The 27791-nt window shown below is 48.3% G+C and overlaps 2 protein-coding genes across 7 annotated transcripts in view; both read left to right on the top strand.

The window, feature by feature from the left end:
• The window catches only part of LOC144736661 (G protein-activated inward rectifier potassium channel 1-like), a 63653-nt gene that overhangs the window by 17515 nt on the left and 18347 nt on the right, over nucleotides 1-27791 (top strand). The window lies entirely within an intron of this gene.
• Nucleotides 14242-27791, top strand: part of LOC144736700 (uncharacterized) — a 61022-nt gene continuing 47472 nt past the window's right edge. For all 6 annotated transcript variants that reach the window (XM_078619307.1, XM_078619306.1, XM_078619308.1 and 3 more), the window contains exon 1: nucleotides 14242-14337. The gene's annotated coding sequence lies outside the window, so the exon portion shown is untranslated. The remainder of the gene's footprint in view (nucleotides 14338-27791) is intronic.

The following is a 27791-nucleotide window of genomic DNA, read 5'->3' as shown; positions in this document are numbered from 1 at the left end:
ACGGGCCCCGCACTTTCAAGGGCCCCGCGCTAAATGCTTTCAAGCTATCAACTCCGGTTCGGTGATTCTGCACTTGCTCTATTACTATAGTACTATACCGCCTTAAACTTTTACGAACGACTGGGTGTTTAATGTTAGCGATTTGTCGCATGATCTGGCTGTATAACAAATGAAAAAATACAATTACTTTACTGTACAAGTTAAACATTTATGTGTTTTAATATTCACGTGTTTGTGTTTTAATTTAGGGCCCCTTCATAACATACGCTACAAACCCCGCACTCGCTTAATCCGGCACTGGTAACAGAGACACGTTACACACTCCGCCTCCCGCCTTGCCCGAGCAGCTTCAGTTTGGGTGACTCGAGGCGGCTGAACGGGCGCGGCACGGGCTGGAGAGGAGATGGAGCTGATGCGGTACGGGAGGATGTGGAGCTGAGTGGACTTTGCGGATGAGCGGTACCAGCGATGTCAAGATCGGCCTCTGTGGATGAGGAGGCTCGTGAAGGACGCTGCTGCTGATGGGGAGTTGGAGGCAGTCGCCCTCCAGCAACAGCGGATGGAAGAGGAGCGACGCTCACAACAACGAGCGGAGCGTCGGGTGGCTAAAACCCAAGTTGGCTCAGTAGGTATCACAGGCGGTGCATCTGCCAGTCACCTGAGTCACTCAACCCATGGCACCTGGGTTTGTGCCGTGACCTCCTGCCGGCGAGCATTCGACAATTCACGTGGCCTCAAAGTGCACCTAGCCTGGCACGAGCGGCGTGGTGACGTCACCATGACTTCGTGGCGAATGGCAACTATTGTGTATATCTGTATGTGTGCATTCCTGACTCTGCCTATGCATGTTCTATCCACTGCTGGACCCATATCTTTAACCTGCGAGCATTTTCTCATGCACGTGATCGTAATCTACGATTGAAATCATCATCATCATCATCCTCAACCTCAACTTCATCATCATCAACCTCATCATTATAACCATCGACCTCGTCATCACCAGCATCATCACCTGTGGAGAAGAGACCGGAGATGGTTAAGCAGCATCTTTATCTTCAAGGCAACCTCAAGTCCTTACTTCCACTCATCATCGAAAACCAACCACGAACCCTCCGACTCCTCTCCCTCATATCGCCCCCCCTCCCACCTTTTCACATCTTTGTCAATCCTTCTGGGGCCAAACGATCATGGTACCCACCACTCGATAATCGGATGTGCGTGTCGTGTACGGCAGCGCTCCCGTGACCCTTGACCCGTTGTCGCCTGGCGTTCGCGTGCGAGGGTGTCACGAACGCATCCTCTTCACCAGGGGGGTCCCCAACCCCCGGGCCGCGAACCGGTAACCGGTCCGTGGCCTGTTAGGAACCGGGCCGCACAGCAGCAGGAGGAGGAGAGAGCGGTGAGTCCGCGCGTGTCCCGCCCCCATTACTCTTTGGTTCTTTCGGTAAAGTTACGTATAAAGATAAAATAATAATTTCGATTTAAAGCTTTTGTCACTGCAGGGATTCATCTTCTTGGTTCTTTCGGTAAAGTCACGTAGAAGGGAAATAATACAATTATGAAAATAAAACATAATAAAATAATTCTCACGACGTTTCGGCTATAACGCAAGCAGCCGTCCTCGGGTGAAGACCAGGTCTGTCGGGGAGACAGCGTCTGAATGCAGCCGTCCTCACCTGCGTTTTGGCCGAAACGTCGTGAGAATTATTTTATTATGTTTTCTTTTTATTATTTCCCTTCTACGTGACTTTACCGAAAGAACCAAGAAGATGAAATAATAAATTAAATACTAGCATACGACGTTTCGATTGCAACACATGAGCAATCATCATCAGGTATAAATGAAATAGAAACACAAATCTAGTATACTTAGAAATGTAATGTAATACAACAGAGAGTCGGATAACATAACAGCCCCCGTTATTTTATTATTGACCACTTCTCTCCGCGCCTCTCTCCGCACTGCGCGTGCATCTCAGTCACAGTGTTGGTGAGCCCACGAGCTCTCACCCCGAGTAGCCACGATGAGTAAAAAAAACAAACGTCTCTGGAGAGCTTCTTTAAAAATGAGAAACGACCCAACGATGACCCCCCCCCCACCCCCCCAGGTCCGTGAAAAAATTGTCTTCCACGAAACCGGTTCCTGATGCTAAAAATGATGGGGACCGCTGCTCCACACCCGGAACGGAATCCCAACAACTTTAGCTTCGTCAGCTCAGCCCGAGTGATCGCCCGCTCGCCGCTGGGACGCGAGACCCGTGGCGGGCAACAGAGTGGCCGCTAAACCGCTGCGCCACCGCTCCCCACGTCAAACAAATACCGCCTGAAATCTTGACTTAGAGCTTTCGTGACTGCGGGAATTCGTATTCTTGATAGGTGCATATAACAAAAATAACCAAAACAAAAACGACGACCCAACAATATAAACACCGCCTCCTCCACGCAACGCGCCACGCACGTGCGCGGTGTCGTTCCGCAGAGGGGAGCCACCCTCGTCACGGTGCTCGCTAATGACCGAGAGGGCCCCAGAGGATGCCAGCGACACCCTCCAATCACCGACTCGCCAACATCGTCACCGTGCCGTGGTGAGAAGTCGCGAATCTCAAACCTCCCACGGGTTCCACACCCCCCCCCGCACACCCCCCCCCTCCCGCAAACGATCTCAGTGTCCAACAATAATCGTCACCAGCAAATGCTGCACCCCCACGCTACAGCACTGGGAGGTTGGGGGTGGTGGGGGGGAGAAAGAAGAACCGAAGGCTTTGCAGTGAATCTGGGAACAGGGAAGGGAGACGGGAGAGGGAAGGGGGGCAGAGAGCGAGAAGGGAATCGGAGGCAAAGGATGAGACAGGAAAGGGAGCAACTGGAGCCAACGGTGCGTGAGAGACGAGGGGAGGGAGGAAGCTGCGTCGGGGGTCTCGACGCCGCCGCTGCTGCTGCTGCTGCACGGAGCGGCGTCTGTTTTCACAGTGGGCGGTGACGGGGAGAGGGGAGGGGTTAAGAGTGTGGGGGGGGGGGGCACACGGAAGGCGCGTGGTTTATGGGAGGCTTGAGCTGATTTGAATCGAGAGATGCATACTCAGACAATTGGCATCTTTTCCACATTGGTCCCTCCACTTTAGAGCAGAGGTCGCAAATGGGTTTTGATTCCTTACCCGTACCCGTACCCGGCCGCAACAGGTTCGCAAACGGGTAACCGTACCCGGCCGGGTACGGATACGGGTTACCCGTACCCTACCCAATACCCGGCTGGATACAGGTAGGGTACGGGTATCGGGTACCCGATTGCAACCTCTGGGATGAAGCCATGTTGCAGGCGCGGGTGGGTTGATTCTAGGAACTTGAATTGTGAGAAGAGTCAAGACGTTGGGAAATGAGTGACAAACGGTGACTCACCAGTGACTCACGGCCTACCCGTACCCGTACCCGGCCGCACCAGGGTCGCAAACGGGTACCCGTACCCGGCCGGATACGGGTAGCCGGGTATCGGGTAGGGTACGAGTATCGGGTACCTGATTGCGACCTCTGCTTTAGAGGCCGACCGAAATTCGGTTTCGATTTCTGCGTCGAAAGTTGGCAAATGGCCTCTTTCGGCATGGTTTCGGTTTCGGCCGAAAGTCAATTTTTTACTTTCGGTTTCGGCCGAAACCAGAAATTCAGTTTCGGTCGGCCTCTACTCCACTTTACACATCCCATCAGTCGCGCTGCATTCTGGGAGTGCGTTAGAGCAGTGGGATTGTTGCCCGGCACAAAGCAAAACTTTGGACCGGTTTTCATTTTCAGTGTCTCATCAGCAGTACGGGAGATGTGCGGCGGACACGTTCCGTAAAATGGAAAAATCTAAGAATCAGCAAACTGTTGCCACTGTGGTGAAGCCTAAACCGTCGAACAGATCACCGACGAGTGTGCGCCACCCACGCACACCCTGGCAGTACCGCTGCAATCCATACAGCATCTACTACCGCCTCGGATTGATTGAACGGCCTTGACATTGAACTATGACGTGATGTCTACAATCCATACAGCGTCTACTACCGCCTCGGATTGGTTGAAGGGCCTTGACATTGAACTATGACGTCATGTCTACAATCCATACAGCGTCTACTACCGCCTCGGATTGGTTGAGGGGCCTTGACATTGAACTATGACGTCATGTCTACAATCCATACAGCGTCTACTACCGCCTCGGATTGGTTGAAGGGCCTTGACATTGAACAATGACGTCATGTCTACAATCCATACAGCATCTTGGATTGGTTGAGGGGCCTTGACATTGAACTATGACATCATCTCTATAATCCATACAGCGTCTACTACCGCCTTGGATTGGTTGAGGGTCCTTGACATTGAACTATGACATCATCTATACAATCCATACAGCATCTACTACCGCCCTGGATTGGTTGAGGGGCCTTAACATTGAACTATGACGTCATCTATACAATCCATACAGCATCTACTGCCGCCTTGGATTGGTTGAAGGGCCTTAACATTGAACTATGACGTCATGTCTACAATCCATACAGCATCTACTACGCCTCGGATTGGTTGAACGGCCTTGACATTGAACTATGACGTCATGTCTACAATCCATACAGCATCTACTACTGCCTCGGATTGATTGAACGGCCTTGACATTGAACTATGACGTCATGTCTACAATCCATACAGCATCTACTACCGCCTTGGATTGGTTGAGGGGCCTTGACATTGAACTATGACGTCATCTCTACAATCCATACAGCGTCTACTACCGCCTTGGATTGGTTGAGGGGCCTTGACATTGAACTATGACGTCATGTCTACAATCCATACAGCATCTACTACCGCCTCGGATTGGTTGAGGGGCCTTGACATTGAACTATGACATCATCTCTACAATCCATACAGCATCTACTACCGCCTCGGATTGGTTGATGGGTCTTAACATTGAACTATGACGTCATCTCTACAATCCATACAGCGTCTACTACCGCCTTGGATTAGTTGAAAGGCCTTGACATTGAACTATGACGTCATCTCTACAATCCATACAGCGTATTCTACCGCCTTGGATTAGTTGAGGGGCCTTGACATTGAAATATGACGTCATGTCTACAATCCATACAGCATCTACTCGCGCCTTGGATTGGATGAAGGACCTTGACATTGAACTATGACGTCATCTCTACAAACTGCTCCATCGTTTTGATGCAAGCAAATTGCTTCCATTAAATTTCGATTTAAAGCTTTCGTGCCTGCAGGGATTCATCTTCTTGGTTCTTTCGGTAAAGTCACGTAGAAGGGAAGTAATAAAATAATAAAAATAAAACATAATAAAACAATTCTTCCCTTCTACGTGACTTTACCGAAAGAACCAAGAAGTTGCTTGCATTAGTTATACTTTCGAGGCCCACGCAGCAAGAGCAGCAGCATCACATCGGCATAGCTGTCAACCCATACGGTTGTGGGGCCGTCCATAAATGACGTCACGCACCTAAGGGGGGGGGGGGCAGATATTTGTAACGATGTGTGACGATGGGGGGAGGTTTGAGAAATGTGACGTCACATCAAAATGCGCAACTTTAAATAAATATAGACAACACGTTTTACTTAATTCAATAGGCTTTTTTAAATAAATGTTTTCTCCTACAACATCAGAGTGCAGCGGCACATTAAATACGCACTACAATGACAATAGCTTAAAGCGATTTGAAGCATGTAAAACAAAATTGGTGGGGGGGGGGGGGGCAGAGCTTTGTGACGTCATATTTGAGGGGGGGAGGGTCTGACTTTTCGTGACGCCGTGTGACGAGGGAGGGGGGGGGTCAAAAATCGTCCAAAATCGCGTGACGTCATTTACGGACGGCCCCTTACCTGTGTTCTTGTACAGAGAACGTTAGTTTTCAGGCGTACAGCCGTTACAATACGGCCAATTTGTTTGTGTTTCACCCTTATGATTTCAAGTTCAAAGTTAATTTATTTTCACTTATTAGGTGTAGCCCTGTGAGCCATTCGGCTCTTGAATCGGGTGCAACCGCAACAAACAAAAAACAAAAACATGAACAAAAAACATCTTAAAGTGAATATGTGACTGAGTGCAAACAGAAAATCCAAGAAAAGACCCAACATATTGCAGAAAAAGCACCGTACACAAAAATGTGCAAACATCCCAGTGGGATGCAAGTCAAACAACAACAACCACAAGACAACTTAGATTAAGGCCATCAGTCTAACACTGTACTACAACAAACAAACATGACCAAACAAAAAAACTGATCGAAAATCACCAAAATAAAGCCATAAAAGCAATGAAACAGCAGTGGTCATAGGAACTGTGACCGAAGTTTCACAATAAACGACATAAACAACATGTACCACCAAACTCCACAACAGCAGCAGCATCAGATGGAGTATCAACATTTTTCAATGCACCTTTAAGATCAGCGCACTAGATCAAAACACAGATGATTTGACTCTGCAGGATGAACGTTGAGATGTATAAGAGCACGGGGTGACCAGTAACTTCAGTAGGGTCTGAATTGGTCTGTAATAAGGTAGGGCATTGATCCGACATCAAAACGGTGAATGCGTTAGCCATACTCGCGCCATTTCAGGTGCTCCGCTCCCGTTTGAATTCACTCTACAAAGCGTGGGACTAAACATCTATCACACATCTGTTGGCGAATGTTACCCGCCGCTCGAGTGAGCGTGCGTGTGTGTGTGTGGGTACGAGTGGGGAGCGGTGGTATAGTGGTTAGCGCGCTGCACTACGAACCCGGCTACCCAAGTTCGATTCCCGCTCACGGCCAAACACCAGCGACGATTATCTGAGCCGGTTATGGGCCGCCCCTATGTCGCCTCAGCCTCAAATGAGTACCTGGTGTGGTGCGTAAACATCGCCACTGGGGAGACAAAGGCGGCCAGGCGTGGTGCTGGCCACCCACCCCCCTCGTGTGCCGTGACGGCCTTCACAGGTGCCACTCACTAACAGAACTTGCCCCAACAGTCTGTTACAGGCTATATGGGGGATCTTTGTCTTTGCGTACGTGAGTCAAGTCGGTGGAGCGGTGGCGCAGTGGTTTGTGCGCTGGGCTACGGCCACTGTCGACCCGAGTTCGATTCCAGCTCATCTGGTGATTATCCGAACCTGTGCTGGACCCTCCCCTAGGTCGACTCAGCCTTCAACGAGTACCTAGCGCAGTATGCAATAGACATCAGCACTGGGGAGACAAAGGCGGTCGGGTGCTAGCCACACGTGACCTTCGTGTGGCGTGTTGACTTGCGCAGGTCGGGCAGCAGCAATTGCCCCGACAGTCAGTTGTGTCCATATTGGGGGATCTTTGTGTGGTTTTCATCTCGTGGTAGGAGAACTTTGCACACACACACACATATATGTTTTAAACCTTTGCCAAGTCAGCCGCGGTATTTGTACGCATGTGCCAGTCCCCGTCTCAGGAATGTGGAATTCCCCCAGTTGGTGCACGTGTGTGGGTGTGTGGGTGTGCGCGTGTTTCTACCCCCGCCACGTGGATCGCTGCAGTACTGCGCGCCCCCTGGATATTCAGACTCAGAATATTCACTTACGGCTGGAGAAATCCGATGAGCTATGAAGCTCTTTTTCACAGACGTCCAGTCGGAGCACGGGGTAAGAATGTCACAACAACGAGCAGTACAAAAACACAATGGTTGTGCAAACACAAACAAATACAACACGAAATCATCCATTCTAGATTTGAAGCTTTCGTGACTGCAAGGATTCATACTCGTGACTTTGCCGAAAAAACCTAAGAGTACGAAATCATCCCCAATCCTACCAGGCAAAGCCCCACTGAGGCATCAACTTATTCTGCAGAAGCAACCTGGCTATCACAAATGATAGCTCAACAAAGTGGCCACATAATTTGTACAAAAATAGCGTCAAAATCATCTAAAATCTCAACTGCGCGTTGCTAAATGTGGAGGGAAGAACCGGAGGGCCCGGAGAGGAAATGCACGGGGAGAGAGAAACACCGCAAACTCCAAATACACAGCAACAGGCGTCAGGGTCGGGATCGAACCCACCACCTCCTGTACACCAGGCGAGGTAGTTAACATCTCCTAGACACCGTGATGATGACGAGAGAGAGAGACACGCAAACTCCAAATATACAGCAGCAGGCGTCAGGGTCGGGATCGAACCTTGGAACTCCTGTACACCAGGCGAGGTAGTTAACATCTCCTAGCCACCGTGATGATGATGAGAAAGAGAGAAACACCGCAAACTCCAAATACACAGCAACAGGCGTCAGGGTCGGGATCGAACCCACCACCTCCTGTACACCTGGTGAGGTAGTTAACATCTCCTAGCCACCGTGATGATGATGAGAGAGAGAGACACGCAAACTCCAAATATACAGCAGCAGGCGTCAGGGTCGGGATCGAACCCACGACCTCCTGTATACCAGGCGAGGTAGTTAACATCTCCTAGCCACCGTGATGATGATGAGAGAGAGAGACACGCAAACTCCAAATATACAGCAGGCGTTAGGGTCGGGGTCGAACCCACGACCTCCTGTATACCAGACGAGGTAGTTAACATCTCCTAGCCACCGTGATGATGAGAGAGAGACACCGCAAACCTCAAATATACAGCAGCAGGCGTCAGGGTCGGGGTCGAACCTTGGACCTCCTAGATACCAAGCGAGGACGATAACATCTCGCCATCGTGGTGTCCCTTTATTAACGTAGCTCAACGCATTTGCCAATGCAATAGGCGACGTTTCGGGCAAAAGCCCTTCTTCATAGCATGTGAAATAGAGAGACAAAATGGGTAGGAATTGTAGAATATATAATCGTCACCTCGACCTGTTTTCTGGTTGAACGTATGACAGTGAGTGGTGCACAAGCACACACAACAACAGTTCACAACAACAACAATGTGCCGGTAACACTGCCCTCAGTATAAGCATATACTGAGCGACGTTTCACGTAAATGGCCCTTGTTCATAGCAGAATTTCCAACTTTTTCTGCTACGAATGACCATTGCTCATCATCCCTACGGGGGTCGGTAAAATATGTACCACTTTGTGGGGAAGTCAACAGCGGTTGACCAGAAAGAGGGGATTTCTACCGACGCCTCCAATGCTTATTCGAGCATAAAATATTCACTCGCGGTTCGCCAGCATTGGTTAAAGCGAGCCTGACTACTGATGAGTCAGTGAATGTCTAAACCAATCTTTGCCTATAACATCTGGCGGTTTTACCAGTGTAATAAAAGACTTCGTCACACACTGTTGGTCTCCGTTGCTCTTTTATTTAGCTTCTTGCTCGCACCCCGCTGGTCCCGACAGCGGACCAGCGTCTCCTCGCGGGCGCCGTGCACGCGCTCCCTCGTCAGTCCTTCCACTCCCCCACTCTGCACACCGCTGGCCGACGCTGTGCCGAAGCTCCTCCAGCCACGTGGCTGATGGCGCGGATCCCCTCCGGCCACCCAACGTGGTCCAGCTTCGTGACTCTTTCAACTGACCCGGAGCCCTTCCGGGCTCCCACCTATATCCCCTTTACCACGTGATCCTGTCTCCTCCCCTTCCCATAGGCCCTGCTGGGTCCACCCCCATTCACCTCGCTTCCGATTGGACCCGAGGTGAACGGCGGGCCCTCCCATATTCCCCCATACTGGGCTCCGCCCCCCAATACTCCGGGATGTATGATTGGGCCAGAGCCCAGCAGCGATCCCCGTTTACGCTCGCATTACACCAGCATTGGCTCAAGCGAGCCTGACTCTACTGATGATACACTGAATGTCAAAACCAGTTCTTGCCTTTAACATCCAGCAGTTTTACCAGCATTGGCTCAAGCGAGCCTGACTCTACTGATGAAACACTGAATGTCAAAACCAGTTCTTGCCTTTAACATCCAGCAGTTTTACCAGCATTGGCTCAAGCGAGCCTGACTCTACTGATGAAACACTGAATGTCAAAACCAGTTCTTGCCTTTAACATCCAGCAGTTTTACCAGCATTGGCTCAAGCGAGCCTGATTTTACTGATGAAACACTGAAAGTCAAAATCACTCCTTGGGGGCCGTCCATAAATGACATCAAGCACCTGGGGGGGGGGGGGGGGGTCAGACATTTGAGACGATGTGTGACGAGAGGGGGGGGGGGTGAGAAATGTGACATCACATCAAAATGCGCAACTTTAAATACATATATAAACGTCGTGAGAAATTTTTTGATATTTTTTTTATTTTATTATTTCCCTTCTACGCGACTTTACCGAAAGAACCAAGAATATAAATATATAATTGTTATAACAATAATGTTTTTTAATTAATTTTCATTATTAACTATTTGATTATTTAAATTTACTAAGGTCACCTTTTATTTATTCCATGAAGGAGCATTTTGCTTCTCCATGGGAGAATGGAGAAGCATACATTTTGAACATTTTCAAAATGATTGTTATTAAAAAATGTATTCTAATGATTGTACCAGGGCTTTTCATTCTGTGGAATGAATATGATTGATATAATCGTACTCTGCATTTAGCTTCGTTCTACTACAAAGTTTCAAGTATTTTTTATAGTTATAATTTTTTTCAATATTTTATAATTATTAGATAATTTCAATATAATATTCTGAACATCTGCAGTTTTAGTTAGACGTTGAATATTTTCAAGTGAATTTTATGCTCAATTTAAGCTTTCCAACGCCTTTTTAATACGTGTTTTCTCCTACAACATCAGAGTGCAGCGCCACATTAAATACGCACTACAATGACAATAGTTTAAAGCGATTTGAAGCACGTTTTATTTTCAAAATAGAAATATGGTTTTGGGGGGGGGGGGGGGCAGAGCTTTGTGACGTCATATTTGAGGGGGGGGGGGTCTGACTTTTTGTGACGCCGTGTGACGAGGGGGGGGTCAAAAATCGTCCAAAATCGCGTGACGTCATTTATGGACGGCCCCTTGCCTATAACATCTGGCAGTTTGACCACCATTGGTTCATCGCGTAAATTATTTTATTTCTACCCACGTGACTTTACCGAAAGAACCAAAGAGTATGGATTCCTGCAGTCACGAAAGCTCCAAATCAATATTGTAGAGACACGATCACGTGGTCTCTCCGCTGTTGCGCCAGTCACAGTGGGGGAAGGGACGCTGAGCACTGGGAGAGCCTCCATTGGTCGGTTGGAAGGACACGTGACCGGGAGCGGAGAGCTCAGGTCGGGACACAGCAGGGGGCGTGGTCGAGGGGATAAAGGGGGGGGGGCGCCGAGGGGGTAGGGGCCGTCCATAAATGACGTCACGCGATTTTGGACGATTTTTGACCCCCCCCCTCGTCACGCGCCGTCTAAAAAAGTCAGACCCGCCCTCAAATATGACGTCACAACGCTCTGCCCCCCAAATAAAACATGCTTCAAATCGCGTTAAACTATTGTCATTGTAGTGCGTATTTAATGTGGCGCTGCACTCTGATGTTGTAGGAGAAAACATTTATTAAAAAGTCTATTTAATAAACTAGAACGTGTTGTCTGTATTTATTTAAAGTTGCGCATTTTGATGTGACGTCACATTTCTCACCCCCCCCCCTCGTCACACATCGTCACAAATGTCTGACCCCCCCCCCCTAGGTGCGTGACGTCATTTATGAACGGCCCCTTAGCTGGAAATCGTGGGTTCTGTAGCGTGTGAGTTTTTAATGTGGCGCTGCACTCTGATGTTGTAGGAGAAAACATTTATTAAAAAGTCGATTTTATTAAGTAGAACGTGTTGTCTATATTTTTTTTAAGTTGCGCATTTTGATGTGACGTCACATTTCTCACCCCCCCCCCCTCGTCACACATCGTCACAAATGTCTGACCCCCCCCCTAGGTGCGTGACGTCATTTATGGACGGCCCCTTAGCTGTAAATCGTGGGTTCTGTAGCGTGTGAGCTACAGACCCGTTCGCTAGCTAACTCACACACACAGTGACCGGTATAGGGCAGCATATCCACACTTGATTATAGAACCCGGTGATCAGTTAGTTGTTTATTAATAAAGAGTTGCCTCCGCTGAACAGGGTGTGTGCCTCCGAAATTACACACGCTACACGAGTCTGACGCTGCTGATGATACACTGAATGTCAAAACTAATTCTTGCCTATAAAATTTGGCAGTTTTACCAGCATTGGCTCAAGCGAGCCTGACTCTGCTGATGATACACTGAATATCAAAACCACTCCTTGCCTATAACATCTGACAGTTTTACCAGAATTGGCTCAGGCCAACCTGATTTTACTGATGATAGACTGAATGTCAAAACCAGTTCTTGCCTATAACATGTGGCAGTTTAACCAACATTGGTTCATGCGAGTCTGACTGCTGATGAGACAGTGAATGTCAGAACCAGCTCTTGCCTATAACATCTGGCAGTTTTACCAGCATTGTTTCAAGCGAGCCTGACTCTACTGATGATACACTGAATGTCAAAACCACTCCTTGCCTATAACATCTGGCAGTTTTACCAGCATTGGTTCATGCGAGCCTGACTCGAGCTTGACAATGGGACACGGAACGTGAAAACACGTCTAGAGTTCTTCTCGTATTGAACCAATGCTGCGGACATTGTACATTCCCAGAAGGAAGGCCGTGTGGCTGATGGGATGTGTTAAACCAGGCGTGGAGAACGTCCGGCCCGTGGGCCGTACAAGGCCCGCGAAACCATTTGGGTCTGGCCCTGCCAAGGCAACCGCAGGCGGGACTCGAAATTCAATAAATCTCGGAGCAAACCTGGAAAAGCAGTTGCGAGTAGCAACATCGTCAATACCAGCTAACATCACACGCCTCACCAAAGAGAAGCAGTTCCAGCCATCGCATTAGGGGTGAGTGAATTAAATGTTTGACCAAATATAACGGGCTAATTTTCAAGTTGATAATTTTGTATGGCCCGCGAATGATGTCATAAATATCCAAATGGCCCTTGGCAAAAAAAAGGTTCACCACCCCTGTGTTAAAACAATAGCTTGCGTTGTTTTCTGTGGAGGTGACGGACAGACATTTGTGAATAAGGTTAATTGGCTGTCATACTCTTTGTTTTGTCGGTAGGTGGGAAAGCTGCAGCCCCTAAAGGCCCCCACGCCTTAATCCGACCCCCGGCTGCCCCCCTTGCACGGCTTGACCCTTCGTCCTGTAAGGCCAGAACAATGACCCTTGGGCTACACCCATTTCACACCCTTTTAAAACAGTCTGCCTCAGCAGCGGACCATGCTTTCCCCCCTGATGACGGACGCTTGTGTTGCGCCCGAAACGTCGTCATTTAATTTAGTTGTTTTTATTTAATTTTTTACCCACGTGACTTTACCGAAAAAAACAAAGAGTGTGAGTCCTTGCAGTCACGAAAGCTTCAAATCTAGAATTAATTGGCTGTCATTTGTGGCCAGGTCGCTTCTGAAAAATAAGTTAACTCAGTGGCATTTTACCTGATAAGCTGCAAAGAATATAGTTCAGTGTTATTTGTTTATGTTTAAGTGTTTTGTTTACCATTTTCTATATTTTCTATATAACTCCTATCGTGTTTTTTTTATTGTTGTGGTAACGTTCTGATCCCGTGCCCCTTCTGGACATCTGTCTAAAAGAAAGAGCTTTATCGCTCATCGGATTCCTTGGAGTATAAATAAATATTCAGATTCTGGCTGCTTGGTCACTTTGATAACAGTGTGCAACAAATTTTTAGTTATTTATTTTTGTTCCTGGGCACTAAGTGTTATTTCCTAATTGCTTATGTCTCAAAAGTACAGAAAATTGCTATTATTCCCCCACAAACTTTGCTTTTGTGACCAGGATATTGATATTTTGAAATGTACCTATTTTCAATGAGAAAACGTGTGCATTTGTGTCATTCTTTCACGTAAAGTCCTGGTCACAAAAGCAAAGTTTGTGGGGAATAATAGCCATTTTCTGTACTTTTGAGGCATAAACAATAAAAAAGAACACTTAGTTCCCAGGAACAAACATTGTGTTACATAGTGTAATCCACGACGAATCGATGCCCCAAAATTGAAACAAAAAATCGAACATACCGCGCCCTTCGATTCTATTTTTATCTTTTAAAACAAAAACGATTCACGGGGAATCGAACCTCGGCGCGTTTTTTTGTGTTCGGGGACAGTGGTGGGGGGGTGGAGAGAGACGTTCGTGGAATCGCCTTCAAAATAACAAAACCCTCGATCCACAGAATCGAAGTTCCGGTGACGTCACCACTTTAGCGGGCGGGAGTGGGTGGGGGTAGTTGGGGGTGGGGGGAAGAGTAGGAGGCGACGCGGCCATGAGCGACTGTGGCGGCGGTGTCGGCAGCGGTGGTGTTGGACTGCGCTTCGGGCAGTCCCCTCGGCCCGGTAAGGGGGGGTCCCCGGGGCTATCGGTTGAAAGGCCCCCCCCCCCAACTCCTCTTTCGGCTACCCCCCCTATCTCTTGCCAGGTCCCTGAGGATTCCTGGGTTGTCCGTGGCCGCGGCGTTTCGAGGACCCCCCCCCCCTCAGCGCCGTCCGCACTGGGCCACGCGGAGCCCGCGTCGGCCGCCCGCCCGTCTCCTCCTCCTCTTCTTCCCTTCTCCCAACTTCATCTCACTTCCACTCGGCTGGCGGCGGGGGGAGGTGTTGTGGATTGCGAGTTGTTTTATTCGAGGGCGGAGGATTTGCCACCGCCGTCGTTGGCGTTGCTGTGTTTCGGTCAATACCGTCGGTTGTTTGTTGGGGAGTCGAGGCCTAGTGTCCCGGGTAATCCGCTCGAGCCCCCCCGCCTAGGCTGGATTTCCCGCGGCTCAAGGCTCGTCCTTGCCCGGCGGAGCGAGGCGGTGTAGGGGGGGGTGGGGTTGGAAGGTCCCGAGGGAAATTTTTTTTTTTGGGGAGGGCGAGGTTCTTGCACTGAGAATTCGTGGCATTTGTCGTGAATCCGGTAGCAGCGACAGTAGCAACAGAAGCGGAAACTGCGATGGCATTAGCATCGGCAGTACAATCTGCATCACCCTAATCATCGGCAGCAGCTTAACCCACACCATCGCCAGCGTCGTCATCATCATCATTGGGAGCATTGAGCAGATTTAGAAGCATGATAATCGGCAGCAACGGCAGCATTGTCGTTGTAGTCGGCATCATTCGCAGAAGTAAGGCGATCCAGCGTCATTACAGTACCGACGTCATCACGAAAGTAATCAGAGACATCAACGCACTCATAGATAATCATCTCCATCACGATCAGCGTCATTATTGCTGCCGTCATCATCATGAACACAATCATATCTCCAACATGAATCATCACCGTACTCGTCAAAATCGTGAAGCACCGCCATCATCGTCGTCACAATCATCATTACTATCCTCGCAATTATTATCAACATCACTGGCTTCATCATCAATCACGATCATCACCCTCAAAACATCATTATCCTCACAACCATCATTACCATCAACGCCTCCATTATGCTCGCAAACTTCACATGCCCGTACTCCCACCATTATCCTCGTTATCATCGCCACCATGATCACAATCACGATCTTCATTACCACCATGGCCACCCACCACCACCGTTATCACAATCTTCACCACCACGATCATTATCACAATCCTCAATCGCCATCATAATCGCTATCTCCATCATCGGCAGAGTTAACGGGAGACCCGGCCGCCTTTGTCACGGTGTGCCAACCCCCGGGCGGGCCGTTTCGCCCCCACCAAACCCCATGGATCTCGAGTTCCCGTGTCCCAAGTGAGACACGGGGAGCGGTCGGGAGGATGTACGCGGCCTCGTCGCAGTAACGTGGACACCGGGGTTTTGTTCATCCAGTCATCTCCGTGCGTGCGTCTTCTCACGGTCGTTCCCAAGTGGCGCCCACCCACAACAGCGAGACGGAGCTTGTAGTGGTGGGGCGGTCGGAATGGGATTTGATGTGGGATGTACACGGACTCGCCGCGGGAACGTTGGATGTGCTCGATATGTATTTGCCCCCCCCCCCCACTATGAAGGCGAGAGCGCGAGAGAGAGTGAGTGATGTGGGTCACGGCGGGAGACCGGTGTGGGACTCCAGGAGGAGGAGGGAGGAGAGGACACGTGTGATTGTGGCGGGCAATCATTTCTTTGTGTGTGTGTGCTGTGTTGGATGTGGTGCTTAGTGTGTGTGCGGGTGGTTGTAGTTTTGCGTTTGGGTTATGTTGTGGTATGCGTGTTGAAATGTTTTAGTGTCCTGATGTTTTATTGTGTTACGTACTTTTAGTTTTAGTGTGTCTAGTGTGTGTGTGCCGTGTGTTATGCCGTAATGTTCTAGTGAGTGTGGTTGTGTGTAGTTATATTGTACTATGCTTGCCAATTTTTTCGAAGTGTGTAATATTTATATTGTACGTTGTGTGATGTGTGGAATGTTTTTTGTGCGTGGTTGTGATGTGCTGTCTGGTGTATGGTGTTCGTTGTATCTTAGTGTGGTGTAGTGTGTGGGTTAACGCTGTAGTGTGTAGCAGTGTGTATGTGCTGTGATGTTTTAGTGTGTGGTGTATGCAGTGTATTCTTCTCGTGAGTGGTTGTTGTGTGTAGTGTAATGTTGTCGTGAGTGTGTGTAGTGTGTTTTAGTGTGTGGTGTGTGTAGTGTAATGTTTTAGTGAGTGTGTGTGTAGTGCAATGTTTTAGTGAGTGTGTGTGTAGTGTAATGTTTTAGTGAGTGTGTGTGTGTAGTGTTTTAGTGAGTGTGTGTGTGTAGTGTTTTAGTGAGTGTGTGTAGTGTAATGTTTTCGTGAGTGTGTGTAGTGTAATGTTTTAGTGAGTGTGTGTGTGTAGTGTTTTAGTGAGTGTGTGTAGTGTAATGTTTTCGTGAGTGTTTAGTGTTTTAGTGAGTTAGTGAGTGTGTGTGTGTAGTGTTTTAGTGAGTGTGTGTAGTGTAATGTTGTAGTGAGTGTAGTGTTTTAGTGAGTGTGTGTGTAGTGTTTTAGTGTGTGTGTGTAGTGTAATGTTTTAGTGAGTGTGTGTGTGTAGTGTAATGTTGTAGTGTGTGTGTAGTGTAATGTTGTAGTGTGTGTGTAGTGTAATGTTGTAGTGTGTGTGTAGTGTAATATTTTAGTGAGTGTGTGTGTAGTGTAATATTTTAGTGAGTGTGTGTGTAGTGTAATGTTTTAGTGAGTGTGTGTAGTGTAATGTTTTAGTGAGTGTGTGTGTAGTGTAATGTTGTAGTGAGTGAGTGTGTGTAGTGTAATGTTGTAGTGAGTGTGCGTGTAGTGTAATGTTTTAGTGTGTGTGTAGTGTAATGTTTTAGTGTGTGTGTGTAGTGTAATGTTTTAGTGTGTGTGTAGTGTAATGTTTTAGTGTGTGTGTGTAGTGTAATGTTGTAGTGAGTGTGTGCGTGTAGTGTAATGTTTTAGTGTGTGTAGTGTAATGTTTTAGTGAGTGTGTGTGTAGTGTAGTGTTTTAGTGAGCGTGTGCGTGTAGTGTAATGTTTTAGTGTGGGTAGTGTAGTGTAATGTTTTAGTGAGTGTGTGTAGTGTAATGTTGTAGTGAGTGTGTGTGTGTAGTGTAATGTTTTAGTGTGTGTGTGTAGTGTAATGTTTTAGTGTGTGTGTAGTGTAATGTTTTAGTGTGTGTGTGTAGTGTAATGTTTTAGTGTGTGTGTGTAGTGTGATGTTTTAGTGAGTGTGTAGTGTAGTGTGATGTTTTAGTGAGTGTGTAGTGTAGTGTAATGTTTTAGTGAGTGTGTAGTGTAGTGTAATGTTTTAGTGAGTGTGTGTAGTGTAATGTTTTAGTGAGTGTGTGTGTGTAGTGTAATGTTTTAGTGAGTGTGTGTGTGTAGTGTAATGTTTTAGTGAGTGTGTGTGTGTAGTGTAATGTTTTAGTGAGTGTGTGTGTGTAGTGTAATGTTTTAGTGAGTGTGTGTGTGTAGTGTAATGTTTTAGTGAGTGTGTGTGCAGTGTAATGTTTTAGTGAGTGTGTGTGTGTAGTATTATATTTTAGCGTGTGTGTAGTGTAACGTTTTAGTGAGTGTGTGTGTAATGTTTTAGTGAGTGTGTGTAATGTTTTAATGAGTGTGTGTGTGTAGTATAATGTTTTAGCGTGTGTGTAGTGTAATGTTTTAGCGTGTGTGTAGTGTAATGTTTTAGCGTGTGTGTAGTGTAATGTTTTAGCGTGTGTGTAGTGTAATGTTTTAGCGTGTGTGTAGTGTAATGTTTTAGCGTGTGTGTAGTGTAATGTTTTAGTGAGTGTGTGTAGTGTAATGTTTTAGTGAGTGTGTGTAGTGTAGTGTTTTAGTGAGTGTGTGTAGTGTAATGTTTTAGTGAGTGTGTGTGTGTAGTGTTTTAGTGAGTGTGTGTGTAGTGTAATGTTTTAGTGAGTGTGTGTGTAGTGTAATGTTTAGTGAGTGTGTGTGTGTAGTGTAAGGTTTAGTGAGTGTGTGTAGTGTAATGTTTAGTGAGTGTGTGTGTAGTGTAATGTTTTAGTGAGTGTGTGTGTGTAGTGTAATGTGTTAGTGTGTGTGTGTAGTGTAATGTGTTAGTGAGTGAGTGTAGTGTAATGTTTTAGTTAGTGTGTGTAGTGTAATGTTTTAGTGAGTGTGTGTAGTGTAATGTTTTAGTGTGTGTGTGTAGTGTAGTGTTTTAGTGAGTGTGTGTAATGTGTTTGCTGTGCTGTAGAGAGAGACTGTTGTGTGTGTGCTGTGCAGATTTTATTCGAGCCAGTGCCAGAACCGTAAAGTACTTATGTACACGCTGTTCCTATATCCACACACTGTGTACGCACACACGCACAAAGGCCATAACTGTGTGTACTTACGTGGTGCATATACATTCTTATACACAGCCACACTTGTACACGTGTTTGTGCAATGATTGTGGTGTACACAACCACACTCGTACACGTGTTTGTGCAATGATTGTGGTGTACACAACCACACTCGTACACGTGTTTGTGTAATGATTGTGGTGTACACAACCACACTCGTACACGTGTTTGTGCAATGATTGTGGTGTACACAACCACACTCGTACACGTGTTTGTGTAATGATTGTGTTGTACAAAACCACACGCGTATACTGTATACATAATTGCAGTGTGACTGTGTAGGAATAACACACACACACCAGAGATTATGTGAGTGGGAAGCGGTAGTGTTGCTTTTGACACTCGAACCCAGCCACCCGAGTAAGATTCATGCTCACGAACACTAACGTTGGGGAATGTTCGAACCGGTCCTGGGCCTCCCCTAGGTCGACTCGGCCTCAGAATGTGTGCCTGGGTGCGGTGTGTAAACATCGTCACTGGGGGAGACAAAGGCGGTCGGGCGTGGTTGCTGGCCCACCCCCACACCTCAACCATGTGCCGTGCCGGCCTTCGTAGGTGCTGCTCGCTAACAGCACTTGCCCCGACAGTCTGTTGAGGCTACACGGTGGTGGTGTTGGGGGGGATCTTTGTCTTTGTGTAGTCACAGTCTGTAGTTTAATAACTGCACCAGGAGCAGAGGGTCTCTTGCAACAAAGGGCCGCTGTGATGAACGCCAGGCCTATTGTGTGGCGAGTGTGTGTGCATGCGTGCATGTGTGTGTGTGCACGTGTGTGTGTGGTTTATATATAATGATGCCATTTATTTGTTCGGGAAAACATCTCATCGAGTCTCAAGACTCGATCTCTTAAAGCATCCTGCATCTCCCTTGGGATGATGTTTGGCCAATTTGCATGTTGATGATTTTGATTGTGTGTTTGTTTTGTGTGTGTGGTGTATGTGTTCCCTTTGTGTTGCGTAGTGTACGTGTGTGTGTGTGTCCGTGTTTATAATGTGTGATGCTGGTCACCCTGGCTAGCTCGTTCGCCATGCTGACCTGCTGTATCGGTAGGTGCTCGCTAACAACACTTGCCCCAACTGTTTGTGTAGGCTATTCGGGTGGGTGGGACATTTGTCTTTATTGCATGTGCGTGTGTGGTACGTTGTGTGTGTATACAGTATAAGTGCATGTGTGTGCATGTGTATATTGTAACATGTGCGTGTGTGGTGTGTGTACAATATAGAAGTGTGTGTGTGTGATTTAGAAACGAGTACTGCATGTGTATAACGTATGTTTTTTTGTGGTGTGTGCATTCACATGTGGTGTGTGTGTGTGGTAAAGGTGTGTACAGTATAATGCGAATCATGTGGTGTGAGTGTTCATTGTGTCTGTTGTGTGTGTACAATATAGAAGTGTGTGTGTGTGATTTAGAAACGAGTACTGCATGTGTATAACGTATGTTTTTTTGTAGTGTGTGCATTCACATGTGGTGTGTGTGTGTGTGTGGTAAAGGTGTGTACAGTATAATGCGAATCATGTGGTGTGAGTGTTCATTGTGTCTGTTGTGTGTGTACAATATAGAAGTGTGTGTGTGTGATTTAGAAACGAGTACTGCATGTGTATAACGTATGTTTTTTTGTAGTGTGTGCATTCACATGTGGTGTGTGTGTGTGGTAAAGGTGTGTACAGTATAATGCGAATTATGTGGTGTGAGTGTTCATTGTGTCTGTTGTGTGTGTACAATATAGAAGTGTGTGTGTGTGATTTATATACGAGTACTGCATGTGCATGACGTATGTTTTTGTGGTGTGTGCACCCAGCCTGGCACAAGCGCTGCGGGGTGACGTCGGCCTCACTGGGCTGTGAATGGCGGCTGTTGTGTTGTTGTTATTGTTGCCCGTGTTATTGTGTGTGCGTCAAGGGAACAACACGTACACGGCACACAACAACAACAACAACTGACAACAACAACAACACGTGATATCTTAGTCTTGTTTTTTTGCCTTTGGGTGTGTGTATGTTTAAGTAATTTGCGTTTGTGTATATGTGTGAACGTTAAGTTTGGTATGTGTTTGTTTTTGTAGTGCGTGTGTAATGCAAGTACGTATGTGCCTTTTCAATGTGTATTTATGTACGAATGTGTGGTGTAGTGGGGGAGCAGTAGCGTAGTGGTTAGCGTGCTACGAACCTGGCGACCCGAGTTCGATTCCCGCTCACATGCCAACACCAGTGACGATTATCTGAACCGGTCATGGGCCTCCCCTAGGTCGACTCAGCCTCAAATGAGTACCTGGTGCAGTGTGTAAACATCGTCACTGGGGAGACAAAGGCGGCTGGGCGTGGTGTTGGCCACCCCACCCCCTCACCTTCATAGGCGCTCGCTAACAGCACTTGCCCCAACACTGTGAAGGCTATACCGGGGGTCTTTGTCTTTGTGGTGTAGTGGTGCTGTAGTTTGCACACTGGACTAATCTGCGTTACCGACACGGATAACGTCGGTGGCGAGCGATGTCCAAGCTGATCCTCGGCACCACATTCACCGGACCCACGATGACTCGCCCGGGCAACGGGGAGGCGTCCTCCTCCAGTAGTGGATTGAAAAAAAGGCCTCTTCATTATAATAATTCCACAGTCACAGCGTGGAGCGATACCCGAGAGAGTGCTAAAATCAGTCCCCAAGTGCCCCGTGTTGCTTTGCATGACGGTGCTAGAGGAGGTGACGAGCGGCCGTGGGGGGGAGGGCGGGGGGGGGCTTTCATCCAGCAGTGGATTGATCATGGCTAAGCGGTGACGATTATTAATGTAAAGTGCCAAGGGGATTGTGAAGCTAGAGCAGCGGGGGTGGAGGCTGCCCTCCGTTCAACAATCGTTGACGGCCGCCACGGAGTTGTGCCGGCCCCCCCCGCCATCGCGATGTTGTTGGCGTTGACGAGGAGCCCCCCCCACGTGTCCGACCGCTGTCCATTGCAGTTTGTCGAAGCGTCGTCTCGGTAAATTGCGGGCGGGCTCCGCGTCAGAGGTCGCAACCGGGTACCCGATACCCGTACCCTACCCGATACCCGGCTACCCGTACCCGGCCGGGTACGGGTACCCGTTTGCGACCCTGGTGCGGCCGGGTACGGATACGGGTAGCCGTTTGTGACCCTGGTGCGGCCGGGTACGGGTAGGCCGTGAGTCACTGGTGAGTCACCGTTTGTCACTCATTTCCCAACGCCTTGTCTCTTCTCACAATTCAAGTTCCTAGAATCAACCCACCCGCGCCTGCAACACGGCTTCATCCCAGAGGTCGCAATCAGGTACCCGATACCCGTACCCTACCCGTACCCGGCCGGGTACAGGTAGGGTACGGGTACGGCCGGGTACGGGTACCCGTTTGCGACCCTGGTGCGGCCGGGTACGGGTAAGGAATCAAAACCCGTTTGCGACCTCTGCTCCGCGTAAATGAAACGACGAAACGGAAATGGGCCTCCGGCTCACCGGCGGATTAAAGCGCGCGCACGCGATGACGCCGGAGCCCGCCGCCGGTCCTGCTGCTGGCTCTCTAGCGGTGCCACTCGGAAACGGATCACCGGACTCGCCGGATTGGAGGATGCCCCCGCAGAGCGCCGCCCACCGTACTCGTGCCCGGTGTCGATAAAGTTACGTTCGGCCTTTGCGCACAAGGCGCTTGCTTACGCGCGCCGGACGCAGAGACGTACTCACACGCACACTAGCATACACATACTCACAAAGACAAAGGTCACCCGTGGAGCTTTAACGGACTCTAGGAGCAAGTGCTGGTTAGCGAGCACCTATGAAGGCTGGCACGGCACACGAAGGGGGTGGGTGGCCAGCACCGCGTCATACTTATACACACGCGCGGACGAATGCGTGCACACTAACCCACGCACACTTACCGGACTTTTGTTTTCAAGACGGCGAGAAAAATTTGTCATAATGCTCAGTACGGTGACTTTTACCATTTGCGCCTTCGATAGTGCTGTTTCTTGCGGACCAATTGTTGTTTGGGACCTTTGGGCCAGGATAAAAGTAGTTTGTGATGTTGCACAATGAACGGAACGCAAACCTTGGACCGGTTTCAACTCCTCTAGATATATCTGCAGCAGGGTGTGGCCCATTAAATCTGCTGCCAGGCATAAAAAAGTAGCATTGACAAATGTAATAATCCCGCCCCCCCAACCACCCACATCCCCCCACCCATCTGCTTCTTGGCAGCCTCGAATCGTTGGTGGAAAGTCCACGTTGCTATGGCAGGAAGCCATGCGTCTGTCTGTAAACGCAAGCGTTGTTGACTTGGGTCGAAGTAACTCTTCCCGTTTTAGCAACCGCAAGAAGGATGGTCGTGATGATTGGCCGAGTCGATCACCGACCAGGAATTGATCTCTTGTGCTGAGCCAGAGTCGGCTGTGCTGGGTATTAATTATTAACTGGGGTCGTTTAATTTCAGTGGGTTCTCAACGGTATCATAATCCCGTGCAAAAATGTAACGTGTCTGTAAAAAATATATACAGCAGAACCCCTCTCAACGGCCACCTCTGTTAACGACTAATCGCTTAGCGATGGGCCCCCATAGAGCCCAATGTGTAGTGTATATTGTAGTGTATAGTGTAGTGTATATTGTAGTGTATAGTGTAGTGCTTGCATAGACTCCAATGTGTTCGCTTTCCAACCATTCCCCTGTTCACGATGGGCTGTTGTAGATACAGCAAATATTAATGAATGCATTGAATAATATCAATTGTGTAAATATAAAGTAAGTATTTTGGCTGAAAAAGGGGCCAACTTTCGATGGTATCGGAACGAATTAAGCCTTGAACGTGTTTCCTATACTCGCTTTACAACCGAGTCGCTTAATGACCGGTTGAGTGGAATCAATAATTATCGTCGTTAAGAGAAGGGGGGGGGGTTTCTACTTTGGATATAAATCGGTGTCCCAACCTGCAGTAACCACCGTGGAGTGTGGTCGAATGTGCCTCGCGACAGACCCAGCTCTTTGAGGAGGCGTTCATCCAGCAGTGGACTGACGTGCCTGACCTACGCGTGTGATGTCTGTCCGCGTAGGGTTTTTTTTTTGGTGGAGCCAGGAGAGAGAACTCAAGAGACCACGACGAGAGAGAGGGTGGGGGGTGTTGGATAGCGGTCTCATTCCGGCCATCCTGGGTTCGTCACCAAACTGACAAAAGCTACAACGAATAATATCGGGTACAGCAAGCGCTCTGTTTGGTGGGCTTAGTAACTTCGGGGAGGGAGGGGCAGTGGGAGGGGAGATGCTGGTTTTGGGGGGCGGCGTGGGTACCAATTGTCTTGAATGGGTGGGAGGGGGGCTGATGAGGTGGGGGGGGGCTGATTGGGCGGCTTCCATACCGAAAATATGTTTGATGGTGAGGTGCCCCCCCCGTGTTTTTATAATGAATGCAGCTGCTGCAGGAGCGTGTCCTCAGTTGTGGGGGGCACAGCCCACCCCCCCGTGTGCAAGTGTCCGTATATCCTAGGCGACTGATTGGTGGATTGGCACTCCCCCCCCCCCCTTGCCTCCGTTCAACGGTCCCGTGCCATCATTCGCAGGAGGTTTCTTTTGACAAATTGTCCGGCCGATGCAGCCAAGTAAAGATAAATAAAGACTCTTGATTCTGTGTTGGCAGTGGTGCACAAGCTCAAATTATAAAAACGACGACCCGTGTCAATGCCGCGCGTGTGTGTGTGCGTGCGTGTAGGCCTTAAAACAAACAATAGTTGACGTTTCGTGCACTGAACCTTCTTCGCCGCAGAGCCACTCCAAACCTCTGAGCTACTTGACCCCTCTGGCCTCTGTGCTGTGAAGAAGGGCTATTGCCTGAAATGTTGCCTACGATACACTACTTTTCTTTTAAAGGCCACACACACAGTGTTATTGGTGAATTTGTTGAGTTGTATGTTGAACTTCTTTCGCACCGTGCGTAGCCAACTGCACTAATCGGAGGTGCGGGGGAAGGACAACAAACGAACGCACAAAAAGCATGATTTTGTCAATCTAGATGATGATTTACAAAGTGCACAGCTCACACCGGCTTCCTGATATCGGAAGGAGAGGAGCGTTCCAGACGGCCGCAGAAGCAGCGCATGCCGGCGACCGTCTTTGGTGGTTTTCCGTTGGCACGAGCGGGGCCAGTGTGTGCCGACGTCAAGCTCCAAATTTGCTACGTTTGGAAAACGTCAGCCCAAGTTAGCTGGTCGTGAATCTACGGGGGAAATGAATCGCCTCCGACCGCGACATCTTTCGCGGGACCCTCCTGACAAAGAATGTTGAGACTCAGCGAGGCTCTCCTGGGTCGAACGCGCGCGGTCATAATAAATTAATCTCGGCACACCGATCGGTTGAAGCCGCCACGGTGCTGGTGTGGTCATCGTCGTTTACTGGGCGCGCCGGACCTGCTATCCAGAGATCGTCGGTCGAAACGAGGGTGGGGGGGCGGCAAATTTCTACAAACCTCCCACCTCTGTCCTCCCTGGTCAGTATACATGGGTTCACCGCAGTCTGTGGCAGGTCGTGTGTGGTGGTATCAAGTGTGGGTAACTCCCACTTCTTCCAACAATGTCAGCGCTGAAGAGTAGACCAAATGCCCCATCTATAGCGGAGGCCCTTGTGCCAGCAGTGGCACGAGCAAAGCAGTTGCAGAGCTGCCCCTTTACCGCTTGCATATAAATTGGGGATCTCCGTGTGCATGTGTCTTACTGTGCGAAGCGGTGGCACAGTGGTCAGCGCAACTGCTCTACGAATCCAGCGACGCGAGTTCGATTCCCGGTCACAACAGCAGCGAATATTTAAACCGTCCCTGGGCCTCTGCTAGGTCGACTCGGCCTTAAATTAGCACCGAGAGTACGTGTAGATATGAGCACTTGGGAAACAGGTGGTCGGGTGTGTGGCGCTGGCCACCCGCTTGTGTGCCGTGCCGGTCTTCTTAGGTGCTCGTGAACAGCACTTGCACCAACAGTTTGTTGAGCCTTTAGGGGGGGGAGATCTTTGTGTGTTACTGCTGCAGATACCATTGTGGGCAGTTCCACATACTAGGCGACCTCACAGTCGACATTTCATAATCGTCCTAACGACACGAACGGCAGCGTCGATTTGAAGCGCATAATTTGCCCAGAGTTTGAGAAAATCTGGCTTATTTATAAAACGAGGCAATGGTCTTGACACATGCACGGAACTGAACTGGCACCACCATCGCCACCCCCATGCCGGCGTTGATGAGTCGAGTCCTTAGGTCCGAGGGCCCCACGATGTTCCGAGTGAGAGTGTCTCCCTTTTTAAATCCTTTATATTAAGTTCACTTGCTTGCTTACGACCGTGCAAATCTTTCGGTCGTTTTTTTACCCACTTCCCATGATCCAATCGAGCTGACATTTTGCACACAGACTCGTTGTGCGTGACAATCAATTTTCGTGAAAAAACATTTCCTAAATTTTACACTTTTTAGGAAAGAAAAATTATATGTAATTACCAATTGCTTAATGGTGGCAGGCAATCATCTGACCCATAGGTGGCAGCCATCTCAAGCCAGAGGACGAGAGGACTCTAGCCGCCACGCATATAAAGGATTTATAGTGAAAAACTTTGTTTTTACGGGTTAATTTTTTACAAGCTTTTATTTAACTCACTCCGTCTGTTGTAGCCTCCAAAAAAAAATCTTGTAACTCTTATTTTACCCACTTCCCAATGTGCTATCGACTGCACACTTGAAATACCTGTGTCATACTGATGACAAGACTATATTCTATCATACAAAATCCAAAACATCTATTTTTAAACATTTTACACGCTTTTATTTAACTTACTCTGTGTGTCGTCGTATCCTAAAATCTTGTAACTCAATTTCAACCGTATTCCCAATGTATCGACTGCAAACTTGCTATAGGTATGTCATACCGATGACAAGACTATATTCTATCATACAAAAATATAAAATATATATTTTTTAACATTTTACACGCTTTTATTTAACTCACTGTCTGTTGTTGTATCCTCAAATCTTGTAACTCACTTTTTACCGTCTTCCCAATGTCGTATCGACTGCAAACTTGGTATAGGTATGTCATACTGATGACAATACTACATTCTATCATTAAACATTAAAAATATATATTTTAAATCAATCTCTTTATGGCTCTAATTGTCCACGTTTACGGCTCTAATTGTCCACGCTCAACTCACGTCACGGCAAGCCTCGGAGCCACGCGAAGGGGCGGTGGATGTGGAAGGAGGGGAGGGGCGATGGGGGAAGGGGGCAGGGGCAGCTCGGACAGTACATTTCATTAAAGCGTGTTTTTTAAAAATGTATTTTAAAATATTTTATATCAAGAAAGGTGAATGTAATTTCCATCTGATTTGCAGCATCCCTAATCGGTTGTGCCATGCATAGCTCTCCGCTGCGTGAACGGGTCGCGTACCGCGTATTGTTTGGCACGATGTCCGACGCTCCGCTCCGCGTGCAGGCGGTGATGGTGCCAGTGTTGGTGGTGGCAACATCACCGGCGATGCTGGCACCATCGCCGCCGACACCATCGCCGCCAATTCCAAATAAATCCGAACATGGGCAAGACACGTGTAATGCGCACGCTCATGGTTTGTGATGTCGCGGCTGCTGTGAGAGTTTGTGGTGCCGCTGTTTGATTGGCTGACTGTGTGAGTGTAGCTGACTGCTTGTGTATGTATGTGGCTGACTGCATGTGAGTGTGGCTGACTGCGTGTGTTTGTGTGGCTGACTGCGTGTGAGTTTAAAAGAATAGGTTTTACCCTTTTTGGCAATAATAAAACAGTTGTGTTAAGATGTTAAAACACCAATATGCTCTGATACTATCAGCCAGAGGTGGGACAAAGTCATTGTTATGCAAGTCCAAGTCGAGTCGCAAGTCATCAAATTCATGACTCGAGTCTGACTCGAGTCCAAGTCACATGACTCGAGTCCACATCTCATAGGTGGGACAAAGTCATTGTTATGCAAGTCCAAGTCGAGTCGCAAGTCATCAAATTCATGACTCGAGTCTGACTCGAGTCCAAGTCACATGACTCGAGTCCACATCTC

Source organism: Lampetra planeri, chromosome 62, assembly GCF_965212315.1.
Source record: "Lampetra planeri chromosome 62, kcLamPlan1.2.h2, whole genome shotgun sequence".
Lineage (NCBI taxonomy): Eukaryota > Metazoa > Chordata > Hyperoartia > Petromyzontiformes > Petromyzontidae > Lampetra > Lampetra planeri.
Note: the sequence above shows the minus strand (reverse complement) of the source record. Positions and strands in the feature narration are given on the sequence as shown.